Source organism: Branchiostoma floridae, chromosome 6 (genome assembly GCF_000003815.2).
Source record: "Branchiostoma floridae strain S238N-H82 chromosome 6, Bfl_VNyyK, whole genome shotgun sequence".
Lineage (NCBI taxonomy): Eukaryota > Metazoa > Chordata > Leptocardii > Amphioxiformes > Branchiostomatidae > Branchiostoma > Branchiostoma floridae.
In genome coordinates this window covers 24,824,297-24,836,792 of record NC_049984.1, presented here as the reverse complement: position 1 = coordinate 24,836,792, position 12,496 = coordinate 24,824,297, and positions in this window count along the sequence as shown.

Sequence of the window (12,496 nt, the reverse complement as noted above, 5' to 3'; positions counted from 1 at the left end):
CGGCATATTCCCGGTTAAAAGCGCGAATCAACCTCCCCCCCCCCCCTGAAAAACAAAAAATCCCCAAGGCTCCCATAGAGGCCGGTGAAGGATGCTGGGCTCACACGTGATTGTGGTAGATGTCTGAAAAGGATGTCCCAGATTCTTGTCGGCAGTTGGTCTTGTCACAGCTTGAAACTTCTGCGCCATTAAAATTGATTGAACGGCAACCGACGACGATTGTGACATCACCGTATGATTGTGATGGCGATGAAAAAAAAAAACTTTAAAAAGAGAACGAGAAAGATCAAGTTTTTTTGCAATGTATATTCGCTCATTTTGCAACTGCTTTGTACAGCTTACAGTGTGGTTTAAAACCTTTTTTTCTCCTTTTTGCAACGGCCGAAAATTCATGCGCGTCCGGATGTCGTCTGGATAACCGAAACAGTAGCTTAAAGATGTAGGCCCGGTTTACACGAGGGAAAAAATGACTTGTCCTAAAAATGTCCTTCGACGCGCGGCGCGTGTTCTACGACACCGGATCCGGAGGTACCACACTGTGGCGCCCCACAGGGTGTTACTAGTATTTCCGTTTTCACAAGGGCAAAAAAATGTGTCCTAGAACACGCGTCGCGCGTTGAACGTCGTAGGACATTTAGAAAACAAATTTGTTTCCTCGTGCAAACCGGCCCGTAGAAAACAAATTAAGCTGGTATGAGTTTTGATGGAGAAGCAGGGTTTGACATTGTTGACAATGTATCTATTTGAACAATGCAATGTTTTTTCTTAGTAACACAGTACCTTTTGATATATAGCTTGTCTTGCTTTAAACCATTATTATGTATTACGTTGCAAATAGGGATACCATATTGCACAGGTCTCATATGGAAGCCTGGGAACCATACCACCGGGACCCCCTAGCTGGTTATACGGTGTTGAAGTGCTGCCCGCCCGCCGAGTTCATCAGCGAACGTCGGGGAATTTTTACGGGTATGGTTTTAGTTAGATAGCTCCCCTATGCCGATAGATGACCAAGCTTATGTTTATGTAGTGATTTGAGTGTTAATAGGATTATAAAAAGTGACAATGTCATTCGTTGTTCTTCAGTCAAGAGTAAAACGTTTTGATAATCAGATTTGTGATTGAAATTCCCGTGTATGGTACAGAAGAGAGTAAGCTTCATGCAAATAATGATTAAAACTTAATTACAAGTTACCGAGAGAGTTACTATTGTTATTATTTACAAATGTTTTCGATTCTTCGTTATTGTATTTGTAAAAGGTGATATAGGTTACTCGACCCTTACCCGACCGTTGCAAGAAAAATTAAAGAGGAAAACGTTGCAAACAAATAGGGAAAAAATTTTTATCCACACTGTAAGTTGTGCAAAGTAGCTACAAATGGCGTACACATGATGTACATTGGAAAAAAAAAACTTGATCTCTCTCGTTGTTCTCTTTTAAAAGTTGTTTTTTCCATCGCCACCACAACCATACGTTGCTGACACGGTCATCCTAGGTTGTCGTTCAATCAATTTCATTGGCGCTGATCTTGACAGGACCAACTGCCGAAAAGAATTAGGACATCATTTCAGACAGCTAGCAGAGTCACGCGTGAGCTCGTGTGAATGATACTTGAATGTTAATCACAATTTTAAGTTGAAAAAAGACCGTCAATTAGCGGCATGGTTTTGAGTTCTACCAAGAGATACAACAGCTGTACCATCAAGGCGACTATCAAGAACCTCTCAAACTTCGAGTTTGTCTTTGGTGGAAATGTAGCCTACTTTTATGGGGGAAATTATCCAAATATACCATTTGGAAAATGTTCCTAAATGTTTCTAGGCATTTCCTAAAGTGAGAAAAAATCGAAGGAGAAAGAAAAAAAAAATACATGTTCCCCACGGGGAATCGAATATAATTATTTAGAACCATCTGAGTACTTGCAGTGGACTCTAGGTCTCGACTATAACTTAACTACAACAGACGGTGCAATTCAAACAGAGAACAAATTACATTCAGAATGCAAATCTGTGGAAATCGTGATCCTAAGTCACGTTTAAAAACATTGATTTCCTTTTATGAGGAAACGACTAACACTTGAAGAACAAAGTCACCCACATGACAGTACCATATGCAAGGAAATTGACTTTCATAACAGGGTACTTACAGAATCATATGTGCAGGAAATTGCACTTCAAAAATTGAAAGTAATATCCGAAAACATTGTAGTAGCTCTTGGCAATTGCAACATCTGTTTCTGAACTCTCAATGTGATAAATACAAACTGAATTGTTCGATGTTGAATAATTGGATAAAAATTGCCGCAGGATTTGTAGCTATAGTAATATCTATATCCGTCTATGATTCTAACACAACACAAGGACAGAAATCTGTATAGAAATATCGTAATGAAGACTATAATGTAACTAGAGTTCCACAAACACATCCCTTCACTAAATAATCATGCCTTTATTCAAGACTTTAAGGTATTATTCATGTATTTCTAAAGAGTACTTACCCCAATAGCACAAAAAAAACACGACTGCATGAACATGTGTTCCCCACAAACCCACAAACAATACCAAAAACATAAACATCTTTTTCTCAGTTACATATGTGACGATATGTGCTGGACCGTACCACCAAGGATTTGGGGATTTCGTGCAATCAACAGAAGTGTGCGATTATCCGGTGTGCAATTAACTGGCTTCTACTGTATACCACAGACTTGAATAAACGCATTGGAAAGATTCCAGTTGCGGCTTTTCCATATCCGGCCCGGCAAATGACAGTACCGCGTCGGCTCTATCGGCGGCCTAATACCTTAAGCGTGTAGCGCCCATAATGATACCACTGGCTCTGTTACGGTCTTATACACCACCAGGCTTTGCACTAAACCTTTTTTTACGATTCGTCTTTGTCAGGCGTAAGCCTTTTGGGAGACCACGGGCAACAAAATGTAGTGTCTTCCTGCATGGATCAATGACCTTGTAATATCCTAATTCCATAAAGGTTGCATCTCACTACACTTGCGTCAAACTTGCGTCACTTCGGGGTTCGTTTAGTGCGTCACTGAGAATTTCTAGAAAAACACTACGAATTCCCAGGAATAGAAAATAATTTTCATTCTAACGGCATTTGGGCTCATTCCTTCTCGTGTGAAGGGGATATAAGTTCCATTTGGAATTCCCACCCGAATGTGGCGCGAATTTTGCAAATACTTCATTCCGACTGGTTGTGCTTGATTCCTGGAAAGTCGGAGGTGCGAGGGCCCTCTTACTGAGATGTGTACCTCCTGGCTGTAATCATACAGCAAATAATAGCTGAAATGAATTGATAATCGTTTCTTCGCCATGCCTTCAGGCGCGGTTTTAAAGACACATTTGTAAGAAAACAAATCCAATCTCCTGGTAACACTATCCCTACGGCGGTAGTGGGGCTCCGAAGCTTTTAACCCTTTTGTGAAATTGCAGGTAATTTCACACCAATGCTGCAATGGGACCACTCAAATTACTTTCAGATTGCTTCAGCTTGCGGGCGTGTGACGGAAATATCAAACTCCACGTGCGACCTACTTGGTTGCTTTGACGCCGGTCTCCAAAGTATCGTTGGCGAAGGTCTGTGAAATACTATAACGTATCGTCTTCAACATTTTCATTCGCAAGAAGTAATGTCACTTTAGCGGCGACGCTGCGTTCTAAATTAGATTTTAGAAACTTTATGATGGGAATATACCAAAATGTACGAATAAAAGGTATGACCAAAAAGACAAGAAAATACACAAAGCCTCAGAAGATTCTTTATTTTTTTGTGTGCAGAATTTCACTAGTTTATTTGCAAAACAATTACAGGGTACTCACTAATCCGTGCAGGCCCTATCCATGCATTTCTACAACCTCTACCTGGCTCCGCGGATCGTCGGTCAAATAGAAATTGGATAAAAATAGGGAATAGAGTGCTAGGGGAGTCGGCCGGCCATAGAAGTTAGAACTCACCGCTGCAGTTTTAGAGCAAGCTGCTAGGGCGTCCAAACCTACAGCACTTCTCCCTTCTTCACAAGAAATCTGCGGCCCCAAACTCAAGGCCAGGACAAAACAAAAGATACAGCCAGGGTCACACACACGATACAGCCAGGGTCACACACACACACACACACACACACACACACACACACACACACACACACACACACACACACACACACACACACACACACACACACACACACACACACACACACATCTACTGTGGCAAATGGAGATTGTTCTTGACCCATTGTTACTTGCCTGCATCCGAAATATCACCTTATTTCCGTGCAAACCTGTCTCTTTCCTGGAGGGGCCGCACAAAAGGCCCATTACAAAAAATGGCCATGGCCATAAAAAGTGTGTTACAAGCCAAAAAGACGGAAAAGGACCTGGAAGCCTGCTATGGAGGCTACCCTTTGATCAAACGCGGAAAGACACTCACTCTACCGTCTGAACTCTCACCAAGCCGTGCCAGCTTAACAGTTTCATCAGTTCATTTCATTATGATTTGGAGTAAAAGGGTAAGAAGAATTATGTTAAGGGGCGCATGATAGGGCAAAGGTGGAGCTCAGTAATTACTACCCATATCTTACCCGAACAGAGGACAAATAACAAGGAACTTGGCACTTTTCCATAGGAAAGGGTAACAGTGGTATGAAGTAAAAGGGTAGGGCCATAGGACCTTAATTGAAACGTTAAGATGAAGTAGACTACTCGTTTTAGAAAGCACCAGCCGGATATCAATTTGGAAACTTAGAAGTGAAGAAAATTATATTCCGCTGGTTTGATGTAATCCGAGGAACGAACTGAAGCTAGAATAGAATGGATTCAAGGCTGCTCTCAACCCGACCTTGGTTAGGGGGTAGGGGTGGGTACCGGTACAGAAAATTCAGGTCCAGGGCCGGTTCAGGTCCACGTTTGGAACTAACCTGGACCTGATAGAGTATGTGAAAACTTGTGAATGGACGATACTGAAAACAATGGTACATTTGCTACGGAGGAATTTGTTTCGACTCACGTTCTGAAATCATACAATGCTAACTGCCTCTGTAAAACTTGGTAGAAATAACAATAGAGTCTACTCGACTTCGCTCTTGCTATTTTCGTCGACCGGTAAGCCCCAAAACCTGATCAGAGATAGCTTTATTGCACAACAATTGTACGGGGTACAAAGTATGGCATCTACATAACAAATACAGTTCTATAACTTAACGCTTATCTAACTAATACGGAAGTTGTAGTATGGGATAAGTTTCTTACAGTCATTGGAGGCTTTTACAATCATTGGAGGAATTTCTAATGTCTAAACCTTCTTTGATATATTTTCCTATATCTGTCATGCAGGGATTGTCACATGTCATGATGTATTTGAATTTGCACTTCAGGTCCATTGAGATAAATCCTTGTGTGTAAGATGACAGCCTTGTGTATAGAGAATTACGTATATCAGAATATTTGAGACATACAACTATAAAGTGATATTCGTCTTCAATTAGCTCTGGACAGAATGGACAGACCCCCTGGTCGATAGGGATTTTTTGGAATCTCCCGGTATCTACATTTAATTTGTGACAATTCTGGTCATACAATCTGTTCATTTTTCAACAGGTCCAACATCCGGTCTACTGAATTTTCAGGTCCGGTTTTTCCGGACCGGCCTAATAAGAAAACACGGTTTTGTACCGGTACACCGTAACCACCCCTTGTTGGGGCTGAAGGAAATTTAAATGGTTATAGTAGTTCACTAGCCTTTATGAAAACCGTTACGGGGTAGTGGGTAGTTATTAACTGTGTCTATTGCATCTGCACTACCACTAGACAGATGTTAATTAATAGAATGATCTTGACAATAAGAAATATAATCACTCGCGATAAACAACGTAAGCGCACTAATTAAGGAGAGTGCCAATTAGCCAACACTGATTGGATTATCCGGATGACATACACGCGCGCATCAATCTTCGTTCGTTTCCCCACAAAATAAAGTATTGTAGATCGTTAAAAGCAGCTGCAATATGAGCCTAAATGGAATATTTATGTCGTAGAACGCCAAAGTCAATTCCAAAGTCAATCTTAAAGAGAAAGATGTGAAAGGACAAAAATTGAAGACTCTTTTGTTCGGTATACCATACCTAGTCTCCAAGCAGACCTTACGGTGCCTAAAGAGATAGTATCAAAGCTGGCAAAGGAGTATAGCCGACCAAAGGGAGATAGCCGGCCAAAGGGAGTCAAACGGGCACCGGAGCCGCTCTACTAAGTCCCTTGCCAGCGTTGATACTATTTCTAAGGCACCGTAGGGTCTGCTTGGAGACTATACCATACAATAGTCACTTGTTCAACCTTCCTGACCACTTACATTTCATAATGAAGTGAAGGCAATTTGTTTAGACAAACCTTTTACTTTGCATCATTGCATATCACTGCATCGTGGCCTTACGTACATACAAAGAACAGATTAGTATTTCAAGCAAAACGTGACGAATGCTACAGTTGTATGTTTAATCACAGGTGCTGATTTTGCCAATCCACTTCGTTATCAAGGAAGAATTAATCAAACCATGGACGGGAAGAAGATAAATGACAAAAATTAGATTAAGCCACATATCAAACCGCACAATACATAAAAGCGATACATGTAACACAGATTGAAGAGAATCGTAAAAAAAACTATCAATCTATAAAAGGTACGACAAAATTAGAAGAAAAGCGTACTCTTTTGACATATATCGCTTTGCGTTACATATAGGTATACGCCCCAAATGTCCAAACTCTAAACAAATTAATTTGTAGTTAGAACTTCCGTTTGTTTGTTTGTTTATTTATCTATTTATTTGTTTGCTTTGGATACCCTGTAAAGTACCTCATAGCGTAACGCTCCAGGTTTGAAATGAAGAGTACAAGATGCATATCCGAAAAGACGTATTTAATCTACTCACATCGGGAAGGACCCCTACCCCTTTCGATAAGTATGGTCAACTCTTTTACGTATGTTTGAATGCATGTCGAGGTCGAGGTGTGACTCTCCTCAAACGCAGGACCTCCATTTAGCATCCTATCCGAGGGATGGCCCTAGCCGAAGCTGGCGCCCATTTTCACCCGGGTAAAGTGAAAAAAAGTGCCTTTACCAATGCCACAACGTCGGCAGCATGTCAATGGATTCGAGCCCGGTGCATCTGGATTCTTGACCAAACATCCGAACCTTTACGCCAACAGGAAGCCACATTAAGTGACCGGTGTTAATTTGTCCATTAGTTACTAATCTGAGGCCACAGGTGTTCGCAAAGTCCCAATCCACTCTGGACTATTAAATAACGTGTGTCCATTTCCACCGGCTAAAGGTCACCACGCAATTTCCTAAACAACTTACCGTTTCAAATGTCTTGAACAACACGTGTTTTCGTCAACTGTGACCACTCTAGACCATTAGTAGAGTCTCCAATTCCACTCTAGCACTGCCCGATTAATGAAAACTTACCACCCACGTTTTGTTTTGCGTTTTTTTCTTTTTGTAAACAGATGTTTCTGTTTTTCTCAAAACTAAAACCATTGAGTATAAAAACGTGTTCTCCCCGGTAGTGGAATACATATTGCTTTTTCTAGTGTGCTCTTCTTATTCTTCTGTCATTAGCCAATCAGAGTTTAGAATTGTGTAAGCTGTATATTGCAAATATGTTTTTCACTCGCACACAAGAATATACGACTCTTCTAATGGTATAGTATAATTATATCGAGATGATTATATGCAAGTTTATGCCTGAATGCTAATTGCAAGTACATCCATTGGTAAAACATAGGAGATATACAAGTGACAATGAACAGCGATAAACATTATTCTACTCGAATACTGGTGTTGTCTATTGCTAAACAGGTTGGGTTTGACTTCTTTTTTGGAAGCAGAGGAAGACGAAAAGCCCCATTTTCCCTACAATTTGTGGGTTCTGCGATTTCAAGAGAAAAGCGACTTTCTGTTCGTCTGTGAGTGTGGGGAAGTCTGGATATGTCATTGTGACTTCTCTAAGCAAAGTGATTCTTTCGGTTTGGTTGAATCAACACTTGGAAATAAATTGTGTTTCGTCTTTCACTGCTTTAGATGTACATATTGTATTGATGGGCTAGTTAAAAAACCAAGTATATTCATTTTTTTTACTCATACACATAAAACATTCTGCATTTTCTCGAAAATGTTGCCTTTGTAGTTTTGCTTGTTGTTTGTATCGCATTCCCGGTAAAACGCTGTCTGCTTGTGTTTCTTGATATTTGTTGTCAGCATAACTCAAGAACCTCTGGATGTATACGATGATATTTGGTATGTGGGTAGGGTTTGGAAAGACAAAGGTCAAGGTCGATTTCGGGCTTCCTGGTATGTGACCTTGATACTGTAGCAAAACATCGATTTTTACACAGGTGGAGTAATGCGGAACGTCTTGACCAAGGGCACGAACGTTAGCATGACAGAATTCGATTCCATAAAGCTAGGGGCACAACCCGCCGTACTTGCAAGTGCGTGCTGTCTACGTGCCAAAACGTGGGCAATCTTTTGGTATCCGTAAGTGGTAAGTACCGTCTCCGTACTCGTGGCGAATCCCACGGATTTGGGAGCACGCAGACACGCCGTAGAAATTTAAGTGCATGCAGAACTTTCTCTGCGTTCGGGCTGTGGATTCGCCCTCCGTACGTGCCAGTACGGGCGACGCACCTGCCATGTACAGACTGAACGTTTTCAGGAATACGTGGCGGACGTGGCCTCCACAAAAAACGTACGGACAAATTGCACGTACGGCGGGTTGTGCCCCAGGCTTCACCTCTGGGTTATTCTCGGCCAACAACCCCCTGCAGATTCGGCCTGCGTGCCGATTTCGATTTACTACTCGCTTTTCTATCTTAGGAAAACGACTATGGCAGCCGTATAGTACATCGGATTTCTTGCAGGCTACCACGTACCAAGTATCCTGCTGTTAATGTTCACTGTGGCCATTTTCATCGATTAGATTGCACTGTGCCATCGCACAGGTGTTTTATTGGTCTCTGTGTTATAACAAAAGGAGAATGAAATTGATTTCAAGTAAACGTTTCCTCTAATGGTTCAGTCCTTCAACTAACCACAATCAATAGGCAATAAAGATAATGTCCACAGCTACTACGCTGTACGTTTCTCTTGCGTACATCCCCATCCCGACCACGGATGAAACGTACCTCATCGTACGTCGTACGATCATCGTTCAAACCGGCCGGGCTCTGAAGACAAAACTAAATTGTCCCGGTAGACTGTCGGATAGGGGGGGGGGGGGTAGTACCTCTTTTCGCGATTACGCTACTGCGTCGACTTATCACCTGGTCCCGGCTTGATTTTAACTGCTAGTTCCCGGAGACCCTGGCGTGCCCCAAAATGGCCCGGTATCTGTAGGATTTTCAGCGGGGCCACGTAGGGGCACGCCCGAAAGTGAAAAAAAAAACAGCCCGTGGACGGCTTGGTCCCTGTTTTCAATTGTAACCGCAGCATTAGTCTATGTGGGATAGTGCTTACACGAAAAAAGCCCGTAAGCCCCGCGTGTGTAACTTTAATTCCTGAGTCCAATCCTTTTAAAAGCTCTCGCGGGAGAGTAACAGGAAATGCTAGGAGTTGATCCCGCCGTAAGCCCGAGAATGATGAGAGTCGGGAGGCGACAAATGGTGGCCGGACGTTCAGCTATTATTGTGAGCGGATCGGTTCTTAACGGTCGTACAGAGACGGATTAAGGTTGTGGTGTTAAGGACTTTTGTGCTGGAAATGAAATTTTGAAAACATGAAAGGGACAAGAGGCTCAGTGGATAAGCAAGGGACGAGACAAACTTTAGCGCCAGTTAAAGTGACAAGGAGTAGCCGTACGAAAGGAACATGCCGTTTCTAGATTTTACCTACGTGCATGAAAAATGTTGGTATTGTTTTTGGTGCGTCTGTGTACGTGTGTGTGTGTGTGTGTGTGTGTGTGTGTGTGTGTGTGTGTGTGTGTGTGTGTGTATGCTTGTGTTGCCATATCTTCATAACGTCTGCATAGAATGTAATGATATTTTGTATCTGGATATGGTTTGAGAAGACAAAGTCAAGGTCAATTTTGCCCCCCCCCCCTCACCTGGGATCTGCTGCAGAACTTCCGACGTTTGCGGTGTGTGCGAGTACAAGTAAGTTGAAAGAAATGTTTGTAGACCCAGGAGCGAAGTCAATAAAAAAGTTGCGAAAGAACAAAAATAAAGATTTCATTATTCGCTATATCACATTCAGTGCGTCCAGTCCTTTTTAAAACCTTCCTGACCATTCACTTAGATTGCATAATGAAGACAACTTAAAAAAAAAAAAAAATTGGTCAATTTTTTCCGTCCACACTCGCATCAATTTTGATGCCATCCATAAAATCAAACCAGCATGGCTTTGCAATAATCATACTTAATTTGCCCACTAACTTCTACAAGCCGTAGAGTCTGTGTTTACAGTCATTTGTTCAACCTTCCTGGGTACTTAAACTTTATACTAAAGGCAAAGTTTTTTTTGGGGGGGGGGACTTTTCCCTGCAAGCTCGCATCAGGTTTGAAATGCTATCCATTAAATTATCCATATAATCAGGTATGACCACTTACATTTCATAACGAAGGCACATTCTTAATTTGGTCCGACGTTTTATTCAATCACTTGACCACTTAGATTTCATACTTAAGGCAACTTTTTATTTTTGTCCAATTTTTTTTTTCATTTTGTCGCCAACACGCAGTCATTCGTTCAACCTTGGCTATTTAAATTCCATAGCGAAGGCAACTTCTATTCTGGTTCTATTCTTTTTTTGTCCTACACACACAGTAATTTGCTCAACATTCCTGACCACTTACGTTTTCCGATAAATGCACCATTTTTTGGTTCACCTTTTTGTCGCACGCTCGCACCACTAGCCATCAGTTTTGATATGCATATAGGATTTTATCCATATAATCAACCCAGCATGGCCCCGCTAATCTTCCCCAATTCTCTACGTAACTCGACCGTTTGACCTTTTCTTACTCCTCTAAATCTTTGAGACGTGGACGGCGATAAGTGCTTGGGTGACGTCGACTCTGACAGATCGCTCCGACAGTAATAGCTCTTTCTGAGAAGTCTTGATTTGGTTCAGGTCGATGAACGACCTTGTAACATTAACAGGACCACGTTCTATCGGTCGGTTTTCAGAAAAAACAGAACAACATGGAGATGGATTTATTTTTACCTTTTACTTAATTTTCAACAATATTTTACTATCGCATAGAACATTAGTTTTTTGTTGCCATTTGTGTGTGTGTGTGTTTGTGTGTGTTTGTGTGTGAGTGTGTGTGTGTGTATGTGTATGTGTGTGTGTGCGTGTTTGTGTATGTGTGAGTGTGTGTGTGTGTTTGTGTGTGCATGTGTGTGTATGAATGTGTGTGTTTGATTGTGTGTGTGTGGGCGCGCGCGCGCGTGTGTATGCATGCGAAATTATAATTTGAGAAACTGTGAATGGATCCTAAAAAAAAATTATTTGTTAAGTAGGTAAATTTAAAGGTAAAACGAAGGTTATTGTCGATAATGGCCCCCTAGCGGCTTTCCTGACCACTGTAGCGAAAGTTCCTGTTTTGATACTTTTATCAAAATCTTTACTACATAGGATTAGATAATATTTATCGGTCTGAAAAGAGATCAACATGTGTAAGGAAAGAATCAACGCTGAAATATAAGGAACGAGTTATTTTTGTCCAAAGTTTGAAAGAAAATCGGCGCCTGCAGTTCCAACAGAAGAGTAGGAGGTCCAAAATTCACAGCACTTACTCTCTGCCCTAAGTGCTATATGTCACTCAAAAACCAAAAACCGCAGCTTGTCCAGAACTCGATATATAAAAAGATATGGAACTTTCGCTGCAGTACCCTAGCAAAACACTAGGACCTTCGTTTTCACGACCCCTACCCATCTACCAAATATCATCAGAATCCATTTAAGGTTTCTCGAGTTATGCTTTTAATACAAAGACCGAAAGACAGACAGAAAGAAAGACAGACAGACAGACTGACAGACAGACAGACAGACAAACGGACAGACAGACAGACAGAAAGAAAGACAGACGGACACGCAAAAACTATAACCTTCTGACAAAGGCAATAATGACAACCTACTAGTACATTCCAGGAATTCTTTAAGACGTGATCACGACGATAAGTGTCTGATTGACGTCGACCCTGCCAGAATGCTCCGTCACTTTTAAGACATGCAAAAAGGGATCATGATTTGGCAAAGGAGACTGCGTTTTGCAGGTCACTGCTGGAGGAAAAAGGACGAAGTAGTGCACAAACTGTTACTGTGGGATCCGAACCACGGAAACAGAGGCAGGGGAAGACCGCGGAAGTCATACATTAAGCAGCTTGCTGAAGACAGCGGTTTGGACGTGTAGCAACTTCCCGCAGCGATGGATGATAAAGAGGGGTGGAGGAAACTAGTTATGCGGAGATTCCGAGCT